This window comes from Hyla sarda, unplaced genomic scaffold (assembly GCF_029499605.1).
Source record: "Hyla sarda isolate aHylSar1 unplaced genomic scaffold, aHylSar1.hap1 scaffold_1004, whole genome shotgun sequence".
NCBI lineage: Eukaryota > Metazoa > Chordata > Amphibia > Anura > Hylidae > Hyla > Hyla sarda.
This window is the reverse complement of record NW_026607623.1, coordinates 41,468-54,478: the sequence shown is the minus strand read 5'-3', so window position 1 is coordinate 54,478 and position 13,011 is coordinate 41,468. Positions and strand designations below refer to the sequence as shown.

Below are 13,011 nucleotides of genomic sequence, written 5' to 3'. Positions count from 1 at the left end.
TCCACCCAGTGAGGTGGGTCCAATTGCCACCACCACTTCTTAAGTTGATCTAAAATCACGGCCTGGTAATAGGCTCGTAAGTTGGGGACCCCCATGCCACCTCGATCAATGGGCTGGTACATAAGAGCAGCCCCCACCCTAGAACGTTTGTTTGCCCAAATGAAACCTAATAGTAACCTTTGGAGTTGGGTTATATAAGTTGCAGGAATGATTACTGGGAGATTCCTAAAAAAATAAAGTATCTTGGGCAACAACACCATTTTAACCACAGCTATTCGTCCTGCCCACGAAATAGGCAACTTAGAATAGCCGTCTACTTCCTTGCAGAGCTGAGTTCTAAGCATGGTAAAATTTACCCCTACTAAACGGTCAGGTAGCGCGGTTAGGACAACGCCAAGGTACGGGATCTGACCCTCTGCCCATGCAAAGGGAAATCTATGCTTGAGGGCGCATTCCATTGCCTTCGGGACATTCAGGGCCAAAATGCTAGATTTAGAGGTATTAATCTTGTAGTAGCTCACTGCACTGAAGTCCTGTATTATAGCCATTATTTCTGGAAGGGATGTCTGGGGGCGGGAGAGACATATAATGACGTCGTCGGCAAACAACCCAATACGGTGGTCAACATCACCTATTCGTATACCTTCTACCACCGACGACGTCCTTATACGCTGAGCAAAGGGTTCCATCACCAAGGTAAATATGACCGGGGAAAGGGGGCAGCCCTGTCTCGTCCCATTACTCAAAAGGAAGGCCTTTGAAAGGGCTCCCGAAACAAATACTCTGGCTGAGGGACCAGAGTAAAGGGCCATAATAGCATCTCTAAAATGAGAGGGGATTTGAAATTTGCAGAGTACCGCTCTGAGATACTCCCAATGCACCCGATCGAACGCCTTCTCCGCATCCAACGACAGGAGCAGAGAAGGCGTCCGGTCGGAGTTGGCTCTGGCAATCAGGTCTAGGAGGCGTCTAGTGCCGTCCAGTGCCTGGCGACCCCGTACAAAGCCCACCTGGTCCTTTGCAACTAAAGTTGGTAAAAAGAGATTAAGCCGTGAGGCCAACAGCATAGCATATAATTTAATGTCACTATTTAACAAAGAAATAGGCCGATAGCTGGTGGTGTTATCGACAGGTTTGCCAGCTTTGGGTATAGTAACCACTAGTGCCTCCAACATCTCCCTCGGGGGCCGGCCAAGGTCAGCTATAGAGTTAAACGTCCGCACTAGGAATGGAGCAACTAAGGGTCCGAATTTTTTATAAAAATCGTTGGAAATACCATCGGGCCCCGGAGATTTGTGCAATTTAAGGGCACGGATACAGGTAAGCACCTCCTCCACAGTAAAAGCTCTGTCTAGCTCCTCAGCTTGTTCTAGAGTTAAAGAAGGAAGAGACATAGAAGAGAGAAAGGAAGAGATAGCAGCAGCAGACGGCTGATGTGTGGCAGTATCTGTATTCAGATTATAAAGGTGTTCATAATATCTAGCAAAACAGTCGGCTATACCTTGGGGGTCCGACACCTTCGCACCATTGCTATCAGTCATGTATGGTATCCTAGCCTTCGCAGCCCGTCTCTTAAGTTGTTTAGCAAGGAGAGCACCAGACTTATTGCCCTGCCAATAATAGGACATTCTTAATCTGCGAAGGGCGAGTTCATAGGTGTGGAGTGAGAGGGAGTGAAGCTGAGCATTCAACTGCGAAAGCTCCTCTGCACGATCCCGAGAGTATGAAGCTTTATTTAGACGATGGAGCTCAGCTATCTTCTGTCGTAAATCTAGTGTCTGTGACGACCGCTGTTTCCTCTCGTGAGCTGTCTGGCTAATGAAGTGTCCCCTGATCGTGGCCTTAAAGGCACACCATAACATTGGATCACTAACGTCCCCAGTATCATTCACCTGGAAGTACGCCGAGACCATGGAAGACGTGGCATCCGCATACTCCGGGTGGTTCAGTATCATAGCATTGAGCCTCCACACAGATATCGGGTGTTGAAGGTATCTCTCCCTGATAGTGATGCTTAAGGGTGAATGGTCAGACCATTCAATTGGTAGAATTTTGGCATGCTCTATCAGAGGCAGAAGAGACCTGGAGGCGAGGGCGTAGTCGATGCGGGAGTATGTGTGGTGGGCTTTAGAGTAGAAGGTAAAATCCCTTTCAGTGGGGTGAAGCACCCTCCAAGCATCATGGAGGTCATACCGAGATGTGAGAGAGAAGAAGCCTGTGGGTTCCCGTCTCAGAGTGGGGGAGGTAGAATCAACATGAGGCCACATAGCTAGATTAAAATCCCCCATGAAAATTACGTGTCCCAAAGCCAGCCCCTCTACCTTCCTAAACAGAGATGTAAGGAACACACATTGCTGACTATTAGGAGCGTACAGAGCCACCAACGTGTATTGAATATTATTAAGTAGGCACACCAGAATGAGGTACCGCCCCCCCCTGTCTACCTCCACTTTTTGTACAGAGAACGCAACTGTATCCCTGATGGCTACAGAAACCCCCTTTTTCTTATGTAAAGCATGGGAGTAGAATATGTGGGGGTAGTTCTTGTTCTTCAGTCTCCCTGCATCGCTCTCATTTAAATGTGTCTCCTGCACACACATCACGTCTGCATGCAGACGCCTAGCTTCGTTCCAGAGAAGTGATCTCTTGAAGGGGGAATTAAGACCATTAGCATTTAGGGACACTATATTAATAACCATAATAGGATAACAGTAAATGCATTAGACCACCCCTCGCAGATGCACATTACACAAAGGCAGGTTGCAATAGTGCACATATTAGCAGGTGTAGACATGCAGTGTATACCAGACCAGACATGACAACAAAAACAACAACACACATTAAACAAGACAAACCAAGAACAACAAATAGTTAAGAGCAGAAAGGCCATGTGGTAAGCCTAGAATGGGGACAAATAGGTGAAGAAAGTCCGCAGCTAGGCCTATACAGTTAGGTATCAAATATAGTACCCTAGTGGTGAAAGAAAAACATAATGAGCACAAGTAGGGCTACCGTCTTGGTCCAGCAAAGTCAGTTGCAGCTTCAGTGACTTTTCCGCTTCCTATTGGTGACCAAGTGCCATTCTTCTGTAACTCCCGGGAGATGAGATGCTCCGGTGGGACGGGGGGAGGAGGTCAGAGTAAGTAAGTTCCAATCCGCGCATAAGCGGTTAAGTTCCTCCGGCGAAGAGACCACCATCTTACCCCCGTTGCGTGTGACGATCATTTTAACAGGATATCCCCATTTGTAGGGGATGCCATTATCACGTAGAACTTTAGCTCCTGCACCAAATTCACGTCTTCTGGCTAAGGTAGCCGCTGACAAATCAGTATACAGTAGCAACTCCGCAAATCGGTCTGGCAAGGAGGAGGCCACTCGAGCTTCATATAGCAATTTCTCTTTAATGTGAAAGAAATGCATTCTGAGGATCACATCTCTAGGGACCGCAGCTGGGAGCGCCTTGGGTTTGGGCAGTCTATGAACCCTATCCATCAGCAAGTCCATAGAGGAAGCTTGGGGCAGAAGAAGCGCAAAAAAGTCTGTAAGGTAAGCATTAAGATCCTCAGTTTTGACCGATTCAGGCACGCCTCGCACCCGCAAATTATTGCGGCGAGACCGGTCCTCCATGTCCGCAATCTTAAGTTTCAGCGCCGTGACCTCATCTTCTAGAGCGTTAGCCACATCCACCACCTCGTTGTGGGACGAGGTGAGCTCAGCCATCTTGTTCTCTATGTGTGAAGTGCGAGTTCCCAGCGAGGAGATCTCCGTCTGAATACTAGAGACCGCACTTTGGATATCTGCATGTAGAGAACTTCTTAGCTCAGCTAGCAGTCCCCTCATTATTGATTCCGTGAGAGGCGATTGGGAGGAGAGCTCAGTCTCCGTCTCATGGTGGGCTACAGAGCACTGAGGCGCAGGGGTAGCTGGAGGATAGCGTACCTGAGAGGGCCCAGACCGAACTGGTGGTCCGCCCGAGCCGGTCGCTGGCTTCTGATTCGACGAGCCGCTCTTCTCACTGTCCGTTCGGGGTGAGGAGGATGTCGGAGAAGCGCTGCCCGCAGCCGGGGAAGTAGAGCCCGTGGAGGAAGGCGCCCCGGAGAGCTGTACCGGAGATGTAGCCGCGCCATCTTGAGCGGCCTCCGCCGCCGGAAAGAACGCGGTGAGCTTCATAGGGCTTTTCTTCTTTCCTCTGTTGCGGGTCATCACCATGTAGACAGAGTGCTCCCCGATCGGAACCAGCAGTTTCCCAGGCAAGAATCAGGGTACCAACGCTGCGTAGCCGCTATTAGGCCCAGTAGTTAGCGGAGCACACGAACTATGCGACCGCCGCCATGCGCTGCTAGACACGCCCCCTATTCTTCTTTTTCTTCTTTTTTTTCGTCTAATGCATACCCCATCAGTGCAGCAATGCTTATTCAATACCGCCAGCAGATGGAGACACTGGGGGATAATTTTCTAAGGATTTATACTGATTTTTCCTGTCTGAATTTGTCGCACAGAAAGTTGCAGGCCAAATATGTGTGACATTTCTGCGACTTTAGCTTCTAGAGCATTTTTACAACATTATACATAGGTGCTGAATACATAAAAAGCGACTGTTCAGCGACAGACAAGTCGCATCGGCTGAAAGTAGGCCAGAATGTCAGTCCATGTTGGAGCAGGTTTAGATACAGTCTAAAGCATAGATCTCAAAGTCTGTGCACAGAATTTAGCAAGGGCCTCGCACCTTCTGATGCATCAGGTAGGTGCACAATAGCATAGCCTAACCCTCTGTACTTTGGTCTATATTGATGCGGGACATAGACAGCCAGCTGATGACCAATCCATTAGTGCAATGGATGGCTGGAAGCATTTGTCTTTGCCTTTGCAATACCACAGAAGCAATGCATGGTCAATGTACAGCAATGACACACCTGTGTGAACAGCCAGGAGACCCCCCCCCCCCCATGTTATGTTACATAGTTACATAGTTAGTACGGTCGAAAAAAGACATATGTCCATCACGTTCAACCAGGGAATTAAGGGGTAGGGGTGTGGCGCGATATTGGGGAAGGGATGAGATTTTATATTTCTTCATAAGCATTAATCTTATTTTGTCAATTAGGAACATTCAGCACCCACCCGCTATCAAGGCAGCTGCCTATCATGTCATGCCCTACCTGCACAGGTGTGCTGGCTACTCAAATGATCCAATTAAGGAGGCCATTTAGTCAGCAGCAGCAGAAGTCCTGTGCCTGGACGCTCCAACAGGGGCCAGACACAAGCAGAAGCAGAAGCAGCAGAAGCAGCAGCAGCACCACCTTTTGTTTATTGGCTGCAGCAGCAGCAAGGCCCACAGGGCTGGCTAGCTGGCTAGCCAGCAAGCAGGTAGCAATGAAAGTAGGAATCTTTCTTTTTAACCCTGTAAGGGGGTGGTGCACTGTACCCGAAGATACTGCCATATCGGGTCAATGCATAGGGCGACGGAAGCAAGCTTCGAAATCGGCCCCCGTTCTCAAAAATCCATTTAATATATGGTCCCCAGATAGGGGACGTATCAGATATTAAACTGATAAGAACAGATACTACACTTGATCTTAGCCAAAAGGCCGAGAAGCGATAACCGTGAAAGGGGCGGGCCCAACAAGGTCCCCTTCATGGGCACTATCACTGCTTGCTGTCAGGGAGGCTGCCAGACAATTTTCCATGCACACTCTGGGCTGGGGGGCAGTCAACCACCAGTACACACAGCAGAACCTAAACCCATACCATTATTGCTAAGCAGCAAGACAGGGGCCCATTGCACTCCCACGGGGCCTTTTTAAATGCAATCCATAACCCGGATTTGCCAGGAACCCTTCTTACTCCTCCTACTTGCATGTGACACTGGGCTTAGGATCTGCATAGGAAACACACACACAAGCACACACCTACCTTTGTTGCCTGCAGATGCCTCCTTGGCTGTCCCCAAACGGTATCAAACCAACACCCACGGGAAGCTGTAAGCATAGAGGACATGCCTGCACCCCATTGGACTTACCTGTGTGGGTTAAATCCGGGTTATTTGACAACCTATGGCGGTGATGGTTCTGCTCAGGCAGAGCAGTGCTGATGCTCCTCATAAAGCTGTCGCTGCTGTGAAGGTTCTAGGTGACATCACAAATCCCTTTGGTTACATACACAACAAAGCTGGGTTGTTGTTGTTTACACTCTGCAAGGCCTGTGGAAGTGAGTGACATCATAGCACTGTAGTTCTGAGGGTTCAAGATGGATGCAACAATCTCCTGTTGCTTCTATGAAGGCCGTAATAGACGACATCACCAAACAGCTCCATAGTCACATACACAGCAAAGGAGAGATGTTGTTTACACCTAGTGATGTCAGTGGTATTGAGTGACATCACAGAACAGTGCTAAGGCTCCTGGGCCTGGACACAGCAGCGGCTGCAATATCTCAACGGAGAATACGTTTATATCTATGTGTGTGTGTGCGCATATATATATATATATATATATATATATATATATATATATATATTTCTCCGCCGAAATCACTTTTAAACCCATTTCCACCTTTTTTTCCCTTCTCTTCCTCTTACTTTTTTTTCACGTTTTTTTACGTTTTTCTCCTTTTCGCCTCTTTTCTGGGCGTATTATTCTTCTTTTTCTTCTTTTTTTTCGTCTAATGCATACCCCATCAGTGCAGCAATGCTTATTCAATACCGCCAGCAGATGGAGACACTGGGGGATAATTTTCTAAGGATTTATACTGATTTTTCCTGTCTGAATTTGTCGCACAGAAAGTTGCAGGCCAAATATGTGTGACATTTCTGCGACTTTAGCTTCTAGAGCATTTTTACAACATTATACATAGGTGCTGAATACATAAAAAGCGACTGTTCAGCGACAGACAAGTCGCATCGGCTGAAAGTAGGCCAGAATGTCAGTCCATGTTGGAGCAGGTTTAGATACAGTCTAAAGCATAGATCTCAAAGTCTGTGCACAGAATTTAGCAAGGGCCTCGCACCTTCTGATGCATCAGGTAGGTGCACAATAGCATAGCCTAACCCTCTGTACTTTGGTCTATATTGATGCGGGACATAGACAGCCAGCTGATGACCAATCCATTAGTGCAATGGATGGCTGGAAGCATTTGTCTTTGCCTTTGCAATACCACAGAAGCAATGCATGGTCAATGTACAGCAATGACACACCTGTGTGAACAGCCAGGAGACCCCCCCCCCCCCCCATGTTATGTTACATAGTTACATAGTTAGTACGGTCGAAAAAAGACATATGTCCATCACGTTCAACCAGGGAATTAAGGGGTAGGGGTGTGGCGCGATATTGGGGAAGGGATGAGATTTTATATTTCTTCATAAGCATTAATCTTATTTTGTCAATTAGGAACATTCAGCACCCACCCGCTATCAAGGCAGCTGCCTATCATGTCATGCCCTACCTGCACAGGTGTGCTGGCTACTCAAATGATCCAATTAAGGAGGCCATTTAGTCAGCAGCAGCAGAAGTCCTGTGCCTGGACGCTCCAACAGGGGCCAGACACAAGCAGAAGCAGAAGCAGCAGAAGCAGCAGCAGCACCACCTTTTGTTTATTGGCTGCAGCAGCAGCAAGGCCCACAGAGCTGGCTAGCTGGCTAGCCAGCAAGCAGGTAGCAATGAAAGTAGGAATCTTTCTTTTTAACCCTGTAAGGGGGTGGTGCACTGTACCCGAAGATACTGCCATATCGGGTCAATGCATAGGGCGACGGAAGCAAGCTTCGAAATCGGCCCCCGTTCTCAAAAATCCATTTAATATATGGTCCCCAGATAGGGGACGTATCAGATATTAAACTGATAAGAACAGATACTACACTTGATCTTAGCCAAAAGGCCGAGAAGCGATAACCGTGAAAGGGGCGGGCCCAACAAGGTCCCCTTCATGGGCACTATCACTGCTTGCTGTCAGGGAGGCTGCCAGACAATTTTCCATGCACACTCTGGGCTGGGGGGCAGTCAACCACCAGTACACACAGCAGAACCTAAACCCATACCATTATTGCTAAGCAGCAAGACAGGGGCCCATTGCACTCCCACGGGGCCTTTTTAAATGCAATCCATAACCCGGATTTGCCAGGAACCCTTCTTACTCCTCCTACTTGCATGTGACACTGGGCTTAGGATCTGCATAGGAAACACACACACAAGCACACACCTACCTTTGTTGCCTGCAGATGCCTCCTTGGCTGTCCCCAAACGGTATCAAACCAACACCCACGGGAAGCTGTAAGCATAGAGGACATGCCTGCACCCCATTGGACTTACCTGTGTGGGTTAAATCCGGGTTATTTGACAACCTATGGCGGTGATGGTTCTGCTCAGGCAGAGCAGTGCTGATGCTCCTCATAAAGCTGTCGCTGCTGTGAAGGTTCTAGGTGACATCACAAATCCCTTTGGTTACATACACAACAAAGCTGGGTTGTTGTTGTTTACACTCTGCAAGGCCTGTGGAAGTGAGTGACATCATAGCACTGTAGTTCTGAGGGTTCAAGATGGATGCAACAATCTCCTGTTGCTTCTATGAAGGCCGTAATAGACGACATCACCAAACAGCTCCATAGTCACATACACAGCAAAGGAGAGATGTTGTTTACACCTAGTGATGTCAGTGGTATTGAGTGACATCACAGCACAGTGCTAAGGCTCCTGGGCCTGGACACAGCAGCGGCTGCAATATCTCAACGGAGAATACGTTTATATCTATGTGTGTGTGTGCGCATATATATATATATATATATATATATATATATATATATATATATATTTCTCCGCCGAAATCACTTTTAAACCCATTTCCACCTTTTTTTCCCTTCTCTTCCTCTTACTTTTTTTTCACGTTTTTTTACGTTTTTCTCCTTTTCGCCTCTTTTCTGGGCGTATTATTCTTCTTTTTCTTCTTTTTTTTCGTCTAATGCATACCCCATCAGTGCAGCAATGCTTATTCAATACCGCCAGCAGATGGAGACACTGGGGGATAATTTTCTAAGGATTTATACTGATTTTTCCTGTCTGAATTTGTCGCACAGAAAGTTGCAGGCCAAATATGTGTGACATTTCTGCGACTTTAGCTTCTAGAGCATTTTTACAACATTATACATAGGTGCTGAATACATAAAAAGCGACTGTTCAGCGACAGACAAGTCGCATCGGCTGAAAGTAGGCCAGAATGTCAGTCCATGTTGGAGCAGGTTTAGATACAGTCTAAAGCATAGATCTCAAAGTCTGTGCACAGAATTTAGCAAGGGCCTCGCACCTTCTGATGCATCAGGTAGGTGCACAATAGCATAGCCTAACCCTCTGTACTTTGGTCTATATTGATGCGGGACATAGACAGCCAGCTGATGACCAATCCATTAGTGCAATGGATGGCTGGAAGCATTTGTCTTTGCCTTTGCAATACCACAGAAGCAATGCATGGTCAATGTACAGCAATGACACACCTGTGTGAACAGCCAGGAGACCCCCCCCCCCCCATGTTATGTTACATAGTTACATAGTTAGTACGGTCGAAAAAAGACATATGTCCATCACGTTCAACCAGGGAATTAAGGGGTAGGGGTGTGGCGCGATATTGGGGAAGGGATGAGATTTTATATTTCTTCATAAGCATTAATCTTATTTTGTCAATTAGGAACATTCAGCACCCACCCGCTATCAAGGCAGCTGCCTATCATGTCATGCCCTACCTGCACAGGTGTGCTGGCTACTCAAATGATCCAATTAAGGAGGCCATTTAGTCAGCAGCAGCAGAAGTCCTGTGCCTGGACGCTCCAACAGGGGCCAGACACAAGCAGAAGCAGAAGCAGCAGAAGCAGCAGCAGCACCACCTTTTGTTTATTGGCTGCAGCAGCAGCAAGGCCCACAGGGCTGGCTAGCTGGCTAGCCAGCAAGCAGGTAGCAATGAAAGTAGGAATCTTTCTTTTTAACCCTGTAAGGGGGTGGTGCACTGTACCCGAAGATACTGCCATATCGGGTCAATGCATAGGGCGACGGAAGCAAGCTTCGAAATCGGCCCCCGTTCTCAAAAATCCATTTAATATATGGTCCCCAGATAGGGGACGTATCAGATATTAAACTGATAAGAACAGATACTACACTTGATCTTAGCCAAAAGGCCGAGAAGCGATAACCGTGAAAGGGGCGGGCCCAACAAGGTCCCCTTCATGGGCACTATCACTGCTTGCTGTCAGGGAGGCTGCCAGACAATTTTCCATGCACACTCTGGGCTGGGGGGCAGTCAACCACCAGTACACACAGCAGAACCTAAACCCATACCATTATTGCTAAGCAGCAAGACAGGGGCCCATTGCACTCCCACGGGGCCTTTTTAAATGCAATCCATAACCCGGATTTGCCAGGAACCCTTCTTACTCCTCCTACTTGCATGTGACACTGGGCTTAGGATCTGCATAGGAAACACACACACAAGCACACACCTACCTTTGTTGCCTGCAGATGCCTCCTTGGCTGTCCCCAAACGGTATCAAACCAACACCCACGGGAAGCTGTAAGCATAGAGGACATGCCTGCACCCCATTGGACTTACCTGTGTGGGTTAAATCCGGGTTATTTGACAACCTATGGCGGTGATGGTTCTGCTCAGGCAGAGCAGTGCTGATGCTCCTCATAAAGCTGTCGCTGCTGTGAAGGTTCTAGGTGACATCACAAATCCCTTTGGTTACATACACAACAAAGCTGGGTTGTTGTTGTTTACACTCTGCAAGGCCTGTGGAAGTGAGTGACATCATAGCACTGTAGTTCTGAGGGTTCAAGATGGATGCAACAATCTCCTGTTGCTTCTATGAAGGCCGTAATAGACGACATCACCAAACAGCTCCATAGTCACATACACAGCAAAGGAGAGATGTTGTTTACACCTAGTGATGTCAGTGGTATTGAGTGACATCACAGCACAGTGCTAAGGCTCCTGGGCCTGGACACAGCAGCGGCTGCAATATCTCAACGGAGAATACGTTTATATCTATGTGTGTGTGTGCGCATATATATATATATATATATATATATATATATATATATATATATATTTCTCCGCCGAAATCACTTTTAAACCCATTTCCACCTTTTTTTCCCTTCTCTTCCTCTTACTTTTTTTTCACGTTTTTTTACGTTTTTCTCCTTTTCGCCTCTTTTCTGGGCGTATTATTCTTCTTTTTCTTCTTTTTTTTCGTCTAATGCATACCCCATCAGTGCAGCAATGCTTATTCAATACCGCCAGCAGATGGAGACACTGGGGGATAATTTTCTAAGGATTTATACTGATTTTTCCTGTCTGAATTTGTCGCACAGAAAGTTGCAGGCCAAATATGTGTGACATTTCTGCGACTTTAGCTTCTAGAGCATTTTTACAACATTATACATAGGTGCTGAATACATAAAAAGCGACTGTTCAGCGACAGACAAGTCGCATCGGCTGAAAGTAGGCCAGAATGTCAGTCCATGTTGGAGCAGGTTTAGATACAGTCTAAAGCATAGATCTCAAAGTCTGTGCACAGAATTTAGCAAGGGCCTCGCACCTTCTGATGCATCAGGTAGGTGCACAATAGCATAGCCTAACCCTCTGTACTTTGGTCTATATTGATGCGGGACATAGACAGCCAGCTGATGACCAATCCATTAGTGCAATGGATGGCTGGAAGCATTTGTCTTTGCCTTTGCAATACCACAGAAGCAATGCATGGTCAATGTACAGCAATGACACACCTGTGTGAACAGCCAGGAGACCCCCCCCCATGTTATGTTACATAGTTACATAGTTAGTACGGTCGAAAAAAGACATATGTCCATCACGTTCAACCAGGGAATTAAGGGGTAGGGGTGTGGCGCGATATTGGGGAAGGGATGAGATTTTATATTTCTTCATAAGCATTAATCTTATTTTGTCAATTAGGAACATTCAGCACCCACCCGCTATCAAGGCAGCTGCCTATCATGTCATGCCCTACCTGCACAGGTGTGCTGGCTACTCAAATGATCCAATTAAGGAGGCCATTTAGTCAGCAGCAGCAGAAGTCCTGTGCCTGGACGCTCCAACAGGGGCCAGACACAAGCAGAAGCAGAAGCAGCAGAAGCAGCAGCAGCACCACCTTTTGTTTTTTGGCTGCAGCAGCAGCAAGGCCCACAGGGCTGGCTAGCTGGCTAGCCAGCAAGCAGGTAGCAATGAAAGTAGGAATCTTTCTTTTTAACCCTGTAAGGGGGTGGTGCACTGTACCCGAAGATACTGCCATATCGGGTCAATGCATAGGGCGACGGAAGCAAGCTTCGAAATCGGCCCCCGTTCTCAAAAATCCATTTAATATATGGTCCCCAGATAGGGGACGTATCAGATATTAAACTGATAAGAACAGATACTACACTTGATCTTAGCCAAAAGGCCGAGAAGCGATAACCGTGAAAGGGGCGGGCCCAACAAGGTCCCCTTCATGGGCACTATCACTGCTTGCTGTCAGGGAGGCTGCCAGACAATTTTCCATGCACACTCTGGGCTGGGGGGCAGTCAACCACCAGTACACACAGCAGAACCTAAACCCATACCATTATTGCTAAGCAGCAAGACAGGGGCCCATTGCACTCCCACGGGGCCTTTTTAAATGCAATCCATAACCCGGATTTGCCAGGAACCCTTCTTACTCCTCCTACTTGCATGTGACACTGGGCTTAGGATCTGCATAGGAAACACACACACAAGCACACACCTACCTTTGTTGCCTGCAGATGCCTCCTTGGCTGTCCCCAAACGGTATCAAACCAACACCCACGGGAAGCTGTAAGCATAGAGGACATGCCTGCACCCCATTGGACTTACCTGTGTGGGTTAAATCCGGGTTATTTGACAACCTATGGCGGTGATGGTTCTGCTCAGGCAGAGCAGTGCTGATGCTCCTCATAAAGCTGTCGCTGCTGTGAAGGTTCTAGGTGACATCACAAATCCCTTTGGTTACATACACAACAAAGCTGG

General features: G+C 47.5%; 4 non-coding genes across 4 annotated transcripts; all 4 read right to left on the bottom strand.

Annotated features, from left to right (window-relative positions):
- Nucleotides 1-5,409: 5,409 nt before the first annotated feature.
- LOC130298536 (U2 spliceosomal RNA) lies at nucleotides 5,410-5,600 on the bottom strand. The gene has a single exon (XR_008849875.1). It is a non-coding gene; the product is annotated as a U2 spliceosomal RNA (small nuclear RNA).
- A 2,090-nt stretch (nucleotides 5,601-7,690) lies between these two features.
- Nucleotides 7,691-7,881, bottom strand: LOC130298534 (U2 spliceosomal RNA). Its single transcript, XR_008849874.1, has one exon. It is a non-coding gene; the product is annotated as a U2 spliceosomal RNA (small nuclear RNA).
- Nucleotides 7,882-9,971: 2,090 nt separating this feature from the next.
- On the bottom strand, nucleotides 9,972-10,162 carry LOC130298533 (U2 spliceosomal RNA). The gene has a single exon (XR_008849873.1). It is a non-coding gene; the product is annotated as a U2 spliceosomal RNA (small nuclear RNA).
- Nucleotides 10,163-12,248: 2,086 nt separating this feature from the next.
- Nucleotides 12,249-12,439, bottom strand: LOC130298532 (U2 spliceosomal RNA). The gene has a single exon (XR_008849872.1). It is a non-coding gene; the product is annotated as a U2 spliceosomal RNA (small nuclear RNA).
- Between the last annotated feature and the right edge of the window lie 572 nt (nucleotides 12,440-13,011).